General features: G+C 36.4%; 1 protein-coding gene across 2 annotated transcripts in view; it reads right to left on the bottom strand.

The window, feature by feature from the left end:
• Window positions 1-12,387, bottom strand: part of PRIM2 (DNA primase subunit 2) — a 315,636-nt gene that overhangs the window by 139,749 nt on the left and 163,500 nt on the right. The gene's annotated exons all lie outside the window — the stretch shown is intronic.

Raw genomic sequence — 12,387 nt, 5'->3', positions numbered from 1 at the left:
TATTGAAATATGACCTCAAATTGAGCTAGGAAATAAGAAGTCAGAGCCAATACTGTGTACCAACTTGACAGCATATCATCAAAATGTGAATTTCTGATCTATTTTATTACAACAATATTAATTATATATCTATGTATCTCTATTTTCTTCTCTGTTAAGAGAATGCCTTTTTATAAGAATTTGACACAAGGAAATTAAAGACATTCATTCAAAGTAATCAGATAGCTTGAGGTAAACTTAATAAAACATCACAACAAAAATAAAAGATAAATCTCTTCAGGATTCAATTATGATCAAAATGGTTCTCATATTTTACTAATCAATCGTTTAACAATTCACAAAAAAGAACCGTAAGACAAGCAACAAACTGAAAGATATCCTTTGGGTTTATATAGTGTATCCTCTCTTTAATTTTTTTATACATTAATTACAATTTTCTAAAAATGGAAAACAGACATTTAATTCATCAAATCTAATTTTTATATTATGCAAATAAAACTATCATCTAAAAATATCTTTTATATTTTTGCAAAAAAGTTGACCAAAGTGCCATATTCTGATAATAATTTTGTACAAGAGTCAACACGTCGACAGTTACTAATTTAAAATACAATAAAGTGAGACAATTAATCTGCTGCAATTTTAGCACAATCAACAGACTTTCAGTATCCCTGAAAAATACTAAGTACTAAGTATTAAAATACTAAGTACTAAGTATTAAAAAAAATACTAAGTAACATATATGTAACATATAAGATGTTATCAAGGTTATCAAATTCTATAAACAAAACACTTTAATACTTTAATCTGTTCATGTCAAATACTCTATCTGTTAATGTCAAATCCTGTTACAAAATGCCATTTTCTTTGTTCAAGAGATTTCATGTCTCAGAACCAAAGCTGTGTTCTAAAATGATTTAAATGATTTATCTAGACATTTCAAAAGTCAGTTCTCTGCAAAACAGAGTAGACAGAGTGGGCTTTTTCAGTCACTTCTGTCAATCTATATAGTATGCTTTCTAATAGAGGCAAACAAAAAACACCTCAGTAACAGCAAAATATTCTGGACATCTGTTAAGTCCATATAGGAAAGATTTTCAAATCTACCCCTTCATCTTAATTTCAGTCTTCATTTCCTTTTCCCTAAACTATTAATACATCTCCACTGTTGTTTCTGCTGCCATTCTTGCCCCTTCCCTAATTTATACCAAGGTCAGAATAAAATTTTCAAAATGAAAGTTAACCACACCCCTAATTAAAATCATCTAGTAATTCCCTCTGGCTCCCAGGGTAAAGTTATTACATCAGTCTTTCATCAGACATTTTCTTAAAATTTTCCTTTTAGGCGGCATTACTGAAACAATAGGCACAGAATGATTGACTATACAGCTTCTGCCAATTCCACAAAACACAATGATAGCACATCAGGTAGAAATTTTCCATAGCTCCAGTTTTCTGGAACACATGTGCTCGATGATTTGAGTTCTCCCATCCTCCCCTTCCCACCTCCAACTTACTTTCAAGATTGAATCTCTGGCAAGAATGATTCCTAAACCAGGGAGAGGACAATGCTCTGAGTAAAATTATTTCAAGGAAGATTTTTGAGTTTTCCAAAGGTTTGCTTTTCAACTTTTAAAACAATTAGCATTTACAAAAAGAGCATGCATCTCTTCACGTTAAGGATATGAAGTAATAAAGCTATTCCAAAGCTCTTTAAAGTGGCAAACCCATCTGCTAACCTTTTGCTGAGAGAATGCAAACTTCATTTTAGGAACTGTTGGCTCCATTTCTTTTGAAATTTTTCTCTGAGCTAACGTAGTTACTACTTACATCCACCGGACTGTGAGTGGTAACTGCAACCCTAGCACTTGCAACACAACAGATGTTTAGTTTAGCAAGTATGTAATTTCTTTAATTGATAAAAATGAAAGTATATGTCTATGTTTCATAAAGCTTTTCAAATTCCTGCTTTGAGCAAAACTAAATATAAATCAAAACTAAACTAAGTAACAATTATCAAGCCTTCCAAGAAAGCAATACACTGTCACAATGACATTTTTAGCATTTCCTCTACAACTAGAAAGCTATATCTATCCAGGTTAAATCGACTTTGGCTTCCAACTATGTTTTAATTTTTTTTCTTTTTATAGAAAACATAACAATGTACCGGACACACAAATCACCAAGAATGAAAGAGAAGAAACATCTATCACAGTTTCCATCTGCAAAGCCTAAACGAGTTGTCTAAGTTAGGGCTATTTCATGGGAACCATCATAGAATTTGGCATAACTTACAGCTTATTTCTCCTTATTGTTGAAAGGTTAGGGGTGAGTTAAGATACCCTTTCATTATTAAACTATATTAGCACACTGAATTAACCAATACAGTTTCCACTGTTTTTAGACAAGTATAACAGATCACTAACTCTTATATAAATCTCATTTTAAAAATTAGTATTACTGGGTAAATTTTGCCCTTTGACATCTATTTGGCTACAAAAATAATGCATTTTACCAACTAATAATCCTCCATTAAATGCCAATAAATCAGGTGGTTACTCTAGACTTCACCACTACACAATATATCCATGTAACAAAACTACACTTGTACCCTTGTAAATTATAAAAATAAAGAAAAATGCCAATAAATGTCAAATACATTCAAAGTACAAGAGACAAAAGAGAGTCTGGAGGTGCCTGGTCCAACTTTGTCATTTTATGCATGAGGAAAGCAGGTTCCTCAGGCCATAAGCAACTAGTTGCTGGCATGGCCAGAAGCCTTCACCTAATCTCAGAGCGCTTCTGTCTCCTTTGAGTCCCTCACCCCTCAAAACAGGACAGCACTCTTCAAGATTCACTTTACCTCACAGATTTTTAGTCTTCAAGATTCCCAAATTTTTTCATGGAAAATTTCTTCACATCATTTGGGATTTGGCTCAAATATCACCTCCTCACAGAGGCCTTCCCTAACCTTTGGTAAAGGGTAACTGATGCTTTACCAAGGGTTTAGAATTTTATTTCTCAAGATATACTATAACACGCACCACCAAAAGATTGACCACAACATAGTTCCTTCTTTTTTTTTTAAGGCAGAGCCTTGCTTTGTCACCCAGGCTGGAGTGCAGTGGTGTGATCTCAGCCCACTGCAACCTCCAACCTCCGCCTCCCACATGCAAGCAAGTCTCCTGCCTCAGCCTCCTGAGTAGCTAGGATTACAGGTGTGTGCCACCATGCCCAACTAATTTTTGTATTTTTAATAGAGATGGGGTTTCACCATGTTGTCCAGGCTGGTCTCGAACTCCTGACCTCAAGTGATCCACACGCGTCGGCCTCCCAAAGTGCTGGGATTGTACACGTGAGCCACTGCACCCAGCCATAGTTCTTTCCTTCTAATCTATGTCTCTCTGATTTTTGGTGGAGGGGGCTGGGTCACTAAATGATTGTTAGCAATGAAGCAGAAATACTGACTAAATCTATACTTTCCCAACAAAGGTTTGGTAAAGCAGTAGGTATTCCCTAACCCTTCGTAAAGCAGCAGCGTATTCTAGCTATTACTCAGGTACCTCACAACATTTATCACTATCTGAAATTATCTGATTAATTTTCTTACTGTGTCTTTCTCTCATTACAAGAATATAAGCTCTGTCAGGGCAGGAACCTCTTCTATCTTGTCATCACTTTCCCCCAACTGCTTAGAACAGCACATGGTATGGCATGCAGTATGTACTCACTAAGTTTTGTAGCGTGAATGTAAGGTTTGGGTAAACCCTCTGAAATATTTCCAACAGAGGCATAAGTTTAGAAAAGTCTGCCCTAGACACTCACTGATCCTTTTGGTCTTGTATTTCCAATTGTTTTCATTAGTAAATATGTCCTATCAAGTAGAGGAGTCACACGCGTTTCTCTTTTCATTTCCAGCTAAATGGAATATCCAAGCCCTTCTGTTAAAATGAGGGCAAGTGCACTACCCTGCAATGTAGTTGAAACTGTGACCTCCTGGTTCAAAAGAAACAAGTAGCCCAAAACCAGCAGTCCAAAACTCAAATTATGGATTGTCAACTGAAAAATGATGAGGTTCATAAATCTGTAAAGAGAAGCTTTATTTCTCATAAAGGGTTGCAGCCTGCCGGATGGCCATTCTGATAGACTAGGAAGTGTAGCCTCTGCCCAGAAGCCAGAAACAGACACTTCGAGGGAGGAGCAAAGGAAATAGGAATTTATGCTGAACAGGGTAGCCAAATACACATATTTAATAAGCTATAGGAGGAGTCATGAATATTTATGAGAGGAGAAGCATGCACACACGCAATTAAGGTTCACGTCCCTTCATGAGTCACGTGTAAAAAAATGGCGGCATTAGCATGATCCAAAGGTGGAGGTTTCCGGCATCGGATGGTGAAGCAGAGAATATGAAAACCCTCACTGCGCATCCTCCATAGACTGGCATGAACCACTCTGTAGTTAGTAGTCTCTTGTCAGGAGGGAATGTTGGTAAACTGTTGTGTGGAAACTGCCTGCAAAGGTAAGGGTGAGCATCAGGTGGTTGGCTGATATCAGGGATGGAATGAGTCTTTCCTGAGGGCTCATTTCTGTTTAGCCTAATGGCAGTTAGCAAGGGTTGGGGCATAATGAGGCATGTCCAACCTCCCATTCCATCATGGCTGGGAACTCAAATTCCAAGGTTTCTCTAGGGTTCCCTTGGCTGGGGGGCTTAAAATTTTACTTTTATTTCTTAAAATATACTATAACAGTCACTACCAAAAGAGTGACCATGACATAGTTCCTTCCTTCTATGTCTCTGGTTTTTGGTGGAGGGGGTTGGGTCACCAATTGATTGTTAGAAATAAAGCAGAAATATTGGCTGAATATATATTTTCCCAACATTATTAAAAATTTCAAACACACAAAGTTCAAAGTCGTTTACAGTGATCAGCCATTTAAAAGAACAAAAAAACCTAACCAGCCAAGACTGAGACTGCTTCAAAAATTTATATAAACTAAGGAACAGACAGTGTAAATATGACTCTATTCAAATAAGACTCAGACCAATGTAAAGAAATAGGCTTTGTTATTTAAATCACAATGCTAAAATAAAAGTGTGTGTTTAAACACCTTTCAAGATATTATTGCTAAATAAATAACTTGTAGCTCCTGGTAGGTTAGTTATTCTGAAAGAGAGTCCAAAATATTTGTCTCAAAACACCCCACCTAAAAAGAACATAAAGTTTTAAAAACACTGAAATCCGGCCAGGCACGGTGGCTCATGCCTGTATTCCCAGAACTTTGGGAGGCCGAGGCGAGTGGATCACCTGAGGTCAGGAGTTTGAGACCAGCCTGGATAACATGGTGAAACCCCGTCTCTACTAAAAATACAAAAACTAGCTCGGCGTGGTGGCGGGCGCCTGTAATCCCAGCTAAACAGGAGGCTGAGGCAGGATAATCGCTTGAACCCGGGAGGCAGAGGTTGTAGTGAGCAGAGATCACACCACTGCAGTCCAGCCTGGCTGACAAGAGCAAAACTCTGTCTCCAAAAAAAAAAAAAAAAAAAAAACTGAAATCCAATAGTAATTATAAGGTAAATCTACTCAAATATAGAAAAATCTGGATATAAAGCATGCTTGTCATATCTTTTCAAAAGTAAAGCAAACAGAAAATATTTTTTCTTTTTAGACTTCCCTCTTAAATTAGATCTGTTTAATATAGCTAAAAATAAACTTGGTCAGGATGGAAAAGGTAATTGTTAGAATTACATTCTCTATTCAATAACACTTTTTAACAAGTGGGGTAGGAAGTAATTTTGGTTGCACCTAGGAAAAGCAAGAGGAAAGGAGACCAGGGACAGTGAAAGCTTTGGTTTTATCAGAGATATTCTCATCTTTTCCTTGGATTCAATCCAAGAAAGTTCTGAAGCAAATACAACCCTCTAAATTTATGCCAAGGAAGAAGTAAAGCTCTGGAGACTGAATCACTTAACATGTTTGCAATTCTGTTTCTTAGATTTTAGCTTATCTCTCTTTTCATTGTATTGGTTCTGTAAATAACTAGGAGACACCAAACCTCCCTGCTTCCAATCACTGACCTTTGTTACAGATTAACTGGCCTTCTTTATTGTCCTTACCTAACTCAGACCAGATGGCACCCAAGACATGGGTGCCATGACAGTTACATCTTCAATGTGGAATGTTAAATATCTTTCCAGAAAGAAAAAGACCGCCTTAACTAATCAAATCATTGTAAGTATGCATTAAGCCTAACATAGAAAGATGTTGAAATTGTGTTAAACTTCCCTACGTTTTGTCTATATAAGCGATCCTAAGCTTTTACACTTTGGAACACTGCCTTCCACTCTTCGGAGTCTGTGTTTCCCGTGTGGCTAGTCCAAACTTTTTGCTTAAGTAAACCTTCTTTCAACTAGACTCTGACCCTTTTGATTATTTTAGGTTGACAATATGTTAACACTGGTTAATTCCTAGAGGTAAATACACGAATGTTCTACTATTTTGCATACACTTGTGTTTGCGATAGTTCAAGAGAGGAAGAGAGTGAAAACTGACTTATTTTCTAGCAGGGTGAGGAACGGCTTGGAGGAGGGCAAACTAAAGTAGAGGCAAAGAGGTCAAAAGGGTGGCACATGCAGTGATCTAGGGATCCAAGATGAAGAGCCAAATTATGGCAGAGGCAGTAGTGACAGAAAGGAAGACATGTACATAAGAAATATGTAAAGGTATGCTCCACAGAACTGACCATCAGAGAAGGGGAAGATGGAGAGGACGTGCAGGTAGGTAGATAGTTCTAGCAGCTGCAAGATAGTGGCTACAGAAGAGGAAGGTGGGAAATGAACGAAAATTGTAAGTTTCATTTTAGGCATGCTGAATTTGAGGTGCTTTCAACTAACTAAGAAGTAACTAAATATATATGGATGTAGAGACCAGGAGAGATTTACATTTAGATTTAAGTGTTATCAGCAAATACATAGCAGATAAAGCCATGAACTGGCTAAACCTTCCCATATTATATGCATGAAACAGGGATGTCCAACTGTCATTAACTAGCAGCTCATTAGAGCACTATGTTGAAGGTTCATTCTGTAGAGAAGAAAAAGTATTATCTTTCTTTCCCATCACTAGGTTCATGACTGAGAGTCCTATAACAAAAGACAAATTAACAACAGTAAAGCATAGAAATTTAAGTTTTTATGTGATATGGGAGCCTTCAGAAATGAAGACCCAAAGAAACAGGGAAACGTGTGTTTTTTATGGACAGTTGTGCAGAAGTACGACTGAAGGACCAAAGGGTATAGTCTAATGGTAATTAACTGGGGGGAACTTAGCAAGTCCTGTTTGTTCAGAATCTTCTCTTTGTCCCTGTGTCTTCAGAGATAAGACAGGTTTAGGAAGGGCACATCTCTAATGAAGGTTTTATTACCCACCTCAGGAGGAGCTCGGCTAGGGTTTATGGCCTGCTTCAGAAGAGAAGGAGCCAGGAGAAGGTGAGAATGACCTCCTTGTTTCTGTTGTTCCCTCAAATGCCAAGAAGCATGTCCTAAATGCCATCAGTTACAAGCCACATCCAGGAAACAGTACAGATTGAAATGTCTGCTCTGGATAAGGAATGGGAGATTAGAGATATCTGTCAGGCATGTGCCATTCTTAGCTGGAACAAGAAATTTTGCCGATAGACTTGAAGTTGTGTAACATTGATTTTAAGCAATTATAGATTAGTTAGACAGTAGCTCCTATAACTCTTGTTGTACACCTAGAATAAATGAATTTCACTTTGTGAAAAAATGTTCCTCTGCCTCCAGCTATGAAGCTGGCTGTTGCTCTTAAAACCCCCTAAAGGATATTCTGCTGTTAGCCAATTGCTATTTTGAAGTAGAATTGTTTGAAAGGATTGAAAAGGGCCTGTAGGAAGAACATATTTTTCATGATTTTCTTTTTCAAATGATGAGCACGAAGGGAGGGAACAAGAATACACAAGGAGGTAAATACGTAAGCAAATATGGTAAATGGTTCTTAAAGAGTCAACAGACATTTTAAAAGCAAAGGTGGCCCAATCTGTTGAAAATGAAGAACAAGAGGGTGGCTTCATTTTAAAATAATAAATCCCTTCTCTGAACTGTTCACCCAGCACTGGCGAAATTAAAACACATAAAAATGACAGGAAAACAATGCTCACTTGGAAAATATTGCTCAATTTTGTTCTCTGGTGTTTTTACCCTCTACCACTCACTTCAGCTTCCTTACAAAAACTCAAGAGGAATGACAATATCAAGAAATCCAAGATAGGTAATCAGTACAATTTAGGTACCTTCTTTTCATTTAATATTGCCTATTCAAAGAACCAGAATAGTACTCTCTTACAGTGGTATTAGGGCAGTGGCATTTATTATTTACAAATGACAAAGAGATAAATATTATTTATTATGTAAAATGACAAAGAACAAAATTTATGTTTATTTTAATGGAAAATAAATAGCGAATATTTTTCAAAATGTCTTTGCATTCTCCTCATTTCATACAAGATTTGAGATGGCTCCTACTGCTTTTTATAACTCCTAAGAGTGCCAACTCAAAATCTAGAATGCCAACGCTTTTCTAGTAAATTAAAGATGCATAGGTTATGCTTATATATGTATTCTAAGAGATAAACAATTTATAGATCAGGAAAATTTTTTAAAAAATCAAAAGGCAACAATTTATTTAAACAGACCTCACAGCAACAAAAAGATATAGCTTTAGAGAGAACAGGTTGTTCAACAGAACTATCACTTTTATTACTGGGACCAAGGCAGATGTCAAACAAAATTAACTTTTACAAGCAGCTGCTCTTTTAACTTCATTGATTTTAACAACAGAAAATCCTGTGTCTTTTGAACTACATTTTCTTATAATAGCAACGGATCCCAATTACAAACCCCAAACTGTGAGATTCCACGTTACATTTCCCCTTGCTCCTGGAACTAAATTTGTTCTCCAGTTTCATGTTCTCCCTTGGCAGGCTGAGATGCTGTTCATCACTAATCATAACAGTCTAGTGTTCAAATGCCCACAGCACTTTTTGGTTTCCACAGGGCTCTCACACACATTATTTCAGCTGATCTTCACAACAGAGGTGGTTTCATCACAACAATGCTTTGATACACGGAAATTTCTCTATCAGCTGGCTGCAAACATGATTTTCAATATGTAAGCTCTAAAAAGCAACCAACGACCTTGTCAAGCAAAACGCATAGATTCCATTTGAGCTCTAAACATGCCCAAGTAGTTTAATTTCCAAAGAATATTAAACAGTGCAGAGTTAACAAGATATTTCCGGTTCAGGGGTCTGGATGATATGAAGAACTGAGGAAGCAAACCTGGGAATAGTGCAAGCAGACATCCCAGTGCTGATTTTTGATCATGAAACCTATGGTGTGAAAAGAAGCTTGTTATTCAAAGGCTAACCTAAGCACCTTACTGATGCTCTACATCATTTAGAAATGTAAAACAATCGCTTGAGCAAGGGAAAAAAAGGTATTAAGAGATATGCAGTGATAAATGTACATGGATCACTGACTTTTCTCCCTTAGAGTAAAACACCCATAAAATCATTTTACTTTCAGAATACCCTGATAATTTGGGTTCAAAATTCTTAAGCTATTATAGCAAGCAGTTTCACAATTAACATTTCTCATAAGCAAAAGAAAGATCTGGCAAGTAGAATTCAATGTATTTTATTTTTTGCACTGGTACTGGACAGCTTGAACTGTCAACCTTTTGTTTAGCCTCTTCAGGAATTGCTCTTATGGAATAAGAATGCAGCATGCAGTTGGCATTCCTCATGTTTTACTATGTGCAGGAATTCTACATAAACTCCAATCCTCGCAATGTCACTAACAGGGATATTATCTCTGAGGCTCCTCAAGGCCTCTCAAACTGTTCAGCCAAAGGTACCTGGAACATTCAAGGAGGGTGAACAACAGGTGACCTTTATGCCCTAACCATCAACTTCCTTTAATGTCATATAGTTATCTTAAAAATGTATACAAAATTTACATTTGACTCTAGAACATGTTCTTGCTTTTACTATAAATATGTTTAATTATTTTACCACTGAGTAACACAGTGCCATTGTTATCCTATGGTTTTATCTACCCTAGTATATTTAGCCCCATACATTTGGCCATTTTATTACTTTAGAAAACATATTACTACATTTTCACTCCTTACAGCCCACGTGAGGTAAGTCTTTGGTAGTACAATTGAGGCTGGGAGTTGGCTGAGACAATTCTGGATCTTTTCACTGTGTCATTTCATGTGACTACCACTGTTCAGAGAGACAGAGATGACATTTTTTTCAGCCAAAAATCGTTTTATGCAAAGACTCTAAAAACCATTTAAATTCCTAGATTTTTCATTCACTTAATAAATTTGTGAGGCAATAACTGAAGTTCTAAAATTCCTTATTATTATTGTATTTTCATTCATCATTTTTGTCTCCTAAACATCTATACCATATTTACCTAAACATATGTTTGACAATTTCTTATGAATGTAAGAAAATAAACACTTATCTAGGTTTTCCAGAACCAAAACTGTTCCTTTACTGTTTATTGTAAGCATGAATCTTGCGCAAAATCTTATTATGTGGAAGTTTCTCATAGAAATTCCAAATTCCTAAATATGCACATAAATTCTACTATGTACAATGGAGTTACCAACCGTATCTACAGGCTTCTAGTAAATGTTTAAAAGATGGCCCAGACTGAATAGTGGGTTTCATAGTGCATGTTGTTTATCTTCTGTCAGCAGTATAGGCCATGATTCCTTTAACTTCCTGCTGGGCCTATTTCCAGACATATAACCTGCCCATTACACTGGCAATCTTACCATTTTACCTAAATATTACTAAACAGTGTACCACTTTTTGCAAACATTAAAGATAATCTATTCTGCACTACACTTAAATACATTCTTTATTAAGTAATCTAAAATCAATGTCAAAGATCCACAATTATATTAATTACCAAAGTGAAGAGACACAGAAAAGACATGTATATGTAAATATACACTATCATTTTCTGCAGGAACTCTTTTTCCCCCAGTTTGGACTTTCATTAACATTTGGGAATGGCTATAAAACAATTGAGAGTGGGCTGGGCGCAGTGGCTCAAGTCTGTAATCCCAGCACTTAGGGAGGCCCAAGCAAGAGGACTGCTTCAGCTCAGGAGTTTGAGACCAGCCTGGGAATATAGCAAAACTTCATCTCCACTAAAAATAAAAAAAAAATCAGCCGAGTGTGGTGGCACCGTGCCTGTAATCCCAGCTACTCAAGAGGCTGAGGTAGAAGGATTGCTTAAGCTCAGGAGATCGAGGCTGCAGTTAGCTATGACTGTACCACTACACTCCAGCCTAGGTGACAAAGCAAGACCCTGTCTCAAAAACAAAAACAAAACGAAACAACAAGGCAATGGGGAGTGGAGTGTAGGAGGTGGACAAGATTATTGCTAATGCCTCAGTGACAGTAATCTGTTGTGTAACAAAACATAGTCCTTGGAAATGCACTTGAAGAAGTGAAGGGCAAGTAATCAACAAGAATACATAGAGATTTCCATTTGCCCAACAGCTGAACCTCAAACCACTGATCCAAATGTATAATTCAAGGATGGTAGCCCCAGATGGCTAACAACATACCTCTAATGTTTATGTTAACAGATGCTGCAGAAAGTATTCATTTGCTTAGTACTTCAGCTACTTTTCCTTGCCTCTGTGACTTAATTTTCTCTGCTCTCTTAGAGCACAATGATGTCTTCCTTGATAGACATCTTGCCTTTGTAGATGTTGAAATGTTTTTAAATATAGAACAGCCCAGTGTGCCTCTACTTCTCACTCACAGTTTATTCATCTAACTGAAATAATCAGATATTGCACTATTTTTGGACTCATTCGGTTTAGTTTAAATTTAAGCTATTTTCTTTATTCATAAACTAATACTACAATTTTTCTTTAAAAATAAATGAGACTATTACATAATTTTGTTGCTCTACTAAAGGATTTCTATTTTTAAGCCCTTCTAAAAGGAGCTTCTTAAACTATGTGACTAACTTCAATTACACATAAACATGTTTTGCCTATTAAAACTAGAGCCTTGTGATTAATTACAAAACTTTGCTAATTATATTTAAAACAAAACAGAACAAGAAAAGTAAATAATTTCCATTGCTAACACACAAAAATCAATAGAAACCACTGATTATGAAATGAAAATAGAAAAGTATAATGTCTTCACTGTGATAAGCACATTTATGTCAATTGGAATTTTCACCTCAGCCTTCTGATCCAACATTACATAGGATGCATTTCACAAATGTTTAATTCATCACAAATTTAGAGACAAAACTCATTT

The sequence above is a fragment of the Pongo abelii genome, chromosome 5, assembly GCF_028885655.2.
Source record: "Pongo abelii isolate AG06213 chromosome 5, NHGRI_mPonAbe1-v2.0_pri, whole genome shotgun sequence".
Lineage (NCBI taxonomy): Eukaryota > Metazoa > Chordata > Mammalia > Primates > Hominidae > Pongo > Pongo abelii.
This window is presented reverse-complemented; position numbering and strand designations above follow the sequence as displayed.